The sequence below is a fragment of the Tachysurus fulvidraco genome, chromosome 3, assembly GCF_022655615.1.
Source record: "Tachysurus fulvidraco isolate hzauxx_2018 chromosome 3, HZAU_PFXX_2.0, whole genome shotgun sequence".
NCBI classification, from domain to species: domain Eukaryota; kingdom Metazoa; phylum Chordata; class Actinopteri; order Siluriformes; family Bagridae; genus Tachysurus; species Tachysurus fulvidraco.
In genome coordinates this window covers 2,551,821-2,557,820 of record NC_062520.1, presented here as the reverse complement: position 1 = coordinate 2,557,820, position 6,000 = coordinate 2,551,821, and the positions used below count along the sequence as shown (strand labels likewise).

At 46.2% G+C, this 6,000-nt stretch overlaps 1 protein-coding gene across 5 annotated transcripts in view; it reads right to left on the bottom strand.

The window, feature by feature from the left end:
• arhgap29a (Rho GTPase activating protein 29a) overlaps positions 1-6,000 on the bottom strand; it is a 55,459-nt gene that overhangs the window by 27,513 nt on the left and 21,946 nt on the right. The window lies entirely within an intron of this gene.

Sequence of the window (6,000 nt, the reverse complement as noted above, 5' to 3'; positions counted from 1 at the left end):
GTTACTGAGCTGAAACAATGTCAACACACACACACACACACACACACACACACACACACACACACACACACACACACACGAAGCAGACTTGATAGCACTTGTCAGGTTATTATTTCACAGCTGCTCACTTCCTTTATTTACAAAACCTCACACATTCATTGCCAGTACACTGAACCTGAGACTGTACACTTACTAACACACTCACTCACTCACTCACTCACTCACACACTCACTCACTCACACACTCACTCACACACACACTCACTCACACACTCACTCACACACTCACTCACTCATTCACTCACTCACACACTCACTCACACACACACTCACTCACCCACCCACTCACTCACCCACTCACCCACCCACTCACCCACCCACTCACCCACCCACCCACTCACTCACTCACTCACTCACTCACTCACCCACACACTCACTCACTCACCCACACACTCACTCACTCACACACCCACACACTCACTCCCTCACTCACTCACTCACTCACTCACTCACTCACTCACTCACTCACTCACTCACACACTCACTCACTCACTCACTCACTCACTCACTCACTCACCCACACACTCACTCACTCACCCACACACTCACTCACTCACTCACCCACACACACTCACTCACTCACCCACACACTCACTCACTCACCCACACACTCACTCACTCACTCACTCACTCACTCACTCACCCACACACACTCACTCACTCACCCACACACTCACTCACTCACACACCCACACACTCACTCACAAACCCACACTCACTCACTCACTCACTCACTCACTCACTCACTCACTCACTCACTCACTCACTCACTCACTCACTCACTCACTCACAACCCCCCCCACACATACATTCACACACCCACACACTCACTTACAAACCCCCCCACACATACACTCACTCACCCACACACTCACTTACAAACCCCCCCACACATACACTCACTCACCCACACACACATACACTCACTCACCCACACACTCACTTACAAACCCACACCCACACACACTCACTCACCCACACACACTCACTCACTCACTCCCTCACTCACCCACACACACGCTCACTCACTCACACACTGCAGTCATTCACTCCACACATGAGGAGTATCTAGTACAAAGGAACAAAATTTTATTTTAATTTATTTCTACATTTTGATGAATGAAAATAACTATTTTTATTCTCTTTCACTTTCATGGCAAGTATAAAAAAAATCTCAAATATATTTAAACATTTCCAGTTCTAAAAAGATCCATAAACAAACAAACAAACAAACAAACAAACAAACAAACAAACAAACAGCTCTTATTCTGACTGCTACAAAGCACTGGCACTGGAGTCTCCATGTGACATCAACACGTTTCTCCTCACACATCACTGCTTACTGTTATAGACACTGTCGCTATCACAGAACCGGTGCATGAATATAAACCTGTGACTTGCAGCTACACCACAGACAGAACTGCTGTTACAGAAAACTAATCAACACCTCGCTATAAAATATCTATCTTTATTATAGTAAGGAGGAGAAACATTTAGCAAACTCTTTCATTTTCCAAACTGCATTTCCATTTAGTGAAAGAGATTCACATTCACACGGAGTCGTAAAGCTGGAGTAAATAAGGGTCTGCAGGGGGTCACCCTACACACCCAGCATGCCCCAGGGTACAGCCTTTAATCAGTCAGGGTCAATTAAAGACCATGTCCTGAAGACATAGCTCTCTGAATGACAGTCATGCATCCACAAAGCTAACAGCTTCCTTTCCTGCATAACCTGCATGCACAGCGTCGGGGGAGGGGCGGGTGTTAAAAAGGTAACCTCGGTCCTGAACACACCTAATTAGCACGACTTAGCTGCAGCCCATGAGAGAAGAGCCATGACTCATGGGTTTGGCACTGAACAATAGCAGAGACCCTTCCTGTAAGGCCTGGGGGGCCGAGCATCGCTCACGGAGGTTAGGGGACATGTCTCAGGGTCCCCTGCCCCTGATTGGTGAGCAGGGAGGAGCTTTAGAAAAAAAGTAAATGTCTTACTGGTGGTGTCTTGCTTTGTCCCTGCAGGTCATTTGCAAACATACCCTGGGGCCTCAAGGCATCACACGTTAACGGTGTAATAAATCTGAGGAGCAGCTGTTTAATGTACACCTTAGTCTGGGGTGATACGCTGTTTAATGTTCACCTTAGTCTGGGGTGATACGCTGTTTAATGTACACCTTAGTCTGGGGTGATACGCTGTTTAATGTACACCTTAGTCTGGGGTGATACGCTGTTTAATGTACACCTTAGTCTGGGGTGATACGCTGTTTAATGTACACCTTAGTCTGGGGTGATACGCTGTTTAATGTTCACCTTAGTCTGGGGTGATACGCTGTTTAATGTACACCTTAGTCTGGGGTGATACGCTGTTTAATGTACACCTTAGTCTGGGGTGATACGCTGTTTAATGTACACCTTAGTCTGGGGTGATACGCTGTTTAATGTACACCTTAGTCTGGGGTGATACGCTGTTTAATGTACACCTTAGTCTGGGGTGATACGCTGTTTAATGTACACCTTAGTCTGGGGTGATACGCTGTTTAATGTACACCTTAGTCTGGGGTGATACGCTGTTTAATGTACACCTTAGTCTGGGGTGATACGCTGTTTAATGTTCACCTTAGTCTGGGGTGATACGCTGTTTAATGTTCACCTTAGTCTGGGGTGATACGCTGTTTAATGTTCACCTTAGTCTGGGGTGATACGCTGTTTAATGTTCACCTTAGTCTGGGGTGATACGCTGTTTAATGTTCACCTTAGTCTGGGGTGATACGCTGTTTATGGTACACCTTAGTCTGGGGTGATACGCTGTTTAATGTACACCTTAGTCTGGGGTGATACGCTGTTTAATGTACACCTTAGTCTGGGGTGATACGCTGTTTAATGTACACCTTAGTCTGGATCCTACATCATGCAGCAGGGTCTCCACCATCATCACCACCACATCATCCTACATCATGCAGCAGGTTCTCTACCACCACCACCACCACCACCACATCATCCTACATCATGCAGCAGGTTCTCTACCACCACCACCACCACCACCACATCATCCTACATCATGCAGCAGGTTCTCTACCACCACCACCACCACCACCACATCATCCTACATCATGCAGCAGGATCTCCACCACCACCACCACCACCACCACCACATCATCCTACATCATGCAGCAGGGTCTCCACCATCAACACCACCCACACCAAAACCTGACAAACATTGTGGTTGGATTTTATCCTGTTTAAAACAAAGAAATGCAGACGCTCTATAGAATTATCTTCTGCCTGAGAGAAGCTGACACATGTCCAGGGGTCTGGGTTTAGTGTGATTTAGTAGTGTGTAAGCATCTCTACTCAGTCATGTCATGTGGGGTAAAAAGGCATGTGGATGACAGGGGTAATGGGGTGTGTGTGTGTGTGTGTGGGGGGGGGGGGGTATTCACCCTGACAGTGATAAAGTGTGAGCTGGTCTACTATTGTCTAATATTAAACACCTGCCTTCGGTGTGAATACCGAAACCGCACAACCTCAACAATCTCTGACTGACGCGACTACGACCTTCACATCCTGTTACGTAATGTAGAGCGATGGTGGAAATCCATCACTGCCGTATCTCTGCTCTGCTCTTCGTCACGCCGGCGGGTCGATGTCGATTTCGAACGGGAAGAAGCGAACGTACGGCGAGTCATACGGCAGCCGTAACCCGTGCGCTCCGAGAGCTCTCATTAGGCCGATTACACCACGTTCTGAATCCTGATTCCGTCTGTCTCGGAAAAAAAGGAACGTCTGAAGAGACGGATCTGAGAACAAAATAACAGCGGTTTCTCAATCAGGGGCTCTTTTTGGTTTCTAAGAGTTTTAGGCGTCGCATTCAGCATTCCCATGAAAATATTCAGAAATCCACTCTGTTGGCCAAGAACGTGTCTATGCTCGGGTATGTACTCTTTTGCATGTAAATTAGACGCTTAGCATGGAGTCGGGAATGTGCTTTTTTCTCACAAAAATGAACAGGAGGCCCCGAGTAAAAGAACCGAAAACACAAGCCCTCGAGAGTGAGACAGATAGTGAGAGAAAGTCTGTAGGGCAGCAAGAGATAAAGCAGAAAAGGGGAGAGAGACAGAGAGAGAGAGAGAGAGAGAGAGAGAGAGAGAGAGAGAGAGAGAGAGAGAGAGAGGCCTCTTTTTCCTGATCACTGGCTCGTAAGCTGCACCATGCCCTCGCATTCCAGATCTGCTTGACTGAAGACAACTAAGAATCTCCCACCGAGCGCCACCGATGACTAAAAACTCCAGATATAATCCAGTAGAGTTTGATATGATAAAAGAAACCCAGCAACAATAGAGGCATTTGAAAAGAGATGAAAAAAAGAGGAAATTCGAAGTGTACGGGACGAATAGGTCAGCAATAAAACAAGCTGAAACAGTGGCTTGATGGTTAAGGTTAAAGGTCCGTGCTTGTCAAGGGAGGATCGAAAGTCCAAACCTCAGGACATCTAAAAAAAGCAACATTTGGCCCCCCCTCGAGACCCGGAACTGGTGGGTCAGATTATCGCTGACCCTGTATTCTGAGCCCAGCAGATCGCTCGCATTTTACAGCACAAGTGTACACAAGCGTATTTACATAACGATGAGTGAGATCCACGTTCTTCTTCTACTGAAATCATAAAAAAGAAATCTGAAGAAACCGTTATGGACAGGAGACGAGCGACGTATTTATGAAGTAACGATGAAATCAGGAGGCGGGAAATCTTCAAAGTTTAGCAGGAGTTTAGTGACGTGACGTACGGCTAAGTACGGTGACCCGTACTCGGAATCCGTTCTCTGCATTTAACCCATCCAAAGTGCACACACACAGCAGTGAACACACACACACACACACACACACACACACACACAGCAGTGAACACACACACACACAGCAGTGAACACACACACAGCAGTGAACACACACACACCATGAACACACACCCGGAGCAGTGGGCAGCCATTTATGCTGTGGCGCCTGGGGAGCAGTTGGGGGATTCGGTACCTTGCTCAAGGGCACCTCAGTCGTGGTATTGCCGGCCCGAGACTCGAACCCACAACCTTAGGGGTAGGAGTCAAACTCTCTAACGACTTCCCCAGTTTTTTTATCCAAAGCATCTTATCATCCAAACAAAATATAAATCTGAGCACTTGTTCAACAGTACAACATTGGCCAACAGAGAACCTTACTAGCATAGAACCTTACAGTTTTAGCCACGACTGTCCACAAGTCGTGGCCTAATGGTTAGAGAGTCTGAGTGTGTGTGTGTTAGAGAGTTAGAGTGTGTGTGTGTTCACTGCTGTGTGTGTGTGTGTTCATTGCTGTGTGTGCACTTTGAATGGGTTAAATGCAGGGAACAAATTCTGAGTATGGGTCACCGTACTTAGCCGTATGTCACGTCACTTTCACTTCAGAATTTGTACACGTACCAAATCGAAAGCTCTCAGGCTCCAGACACCAGGAACAATATAAGTATATAAGACCAGACTTAGTGTTTTATTATACTATAATCTATTGTCTCTAGTTATAGAATTTGACAGACAGCCTTATCCTGAGATACGTATATTTTATTTCATTCCATAAAACCAAGTAATTGAGGAATAAGACTAGCTCAGTGGCCCAGCAGTGGACATGGGATTCAAACTCACAACCATCCACTAGGCCTCTACCACATCTACCACATGGCTCTCATATTGTAAGACTATACGGAATAAAACTATTAAAGAATACCTTTAGCTCCATCCTTGAAAAAAAAGATAACAGTGTACATACACATGGATTGAAGAAAACATTTCTTTGCTGCAAACACATACCCTTCCTTACCCCTTTTCCTTTACTGCCCCGTGTACATAAAAATAGTGGGGTGTATCAGACAATCTGCTGCCCCAGGGAGTCTTTATATTCGATCTGCTTGTCGTAAAA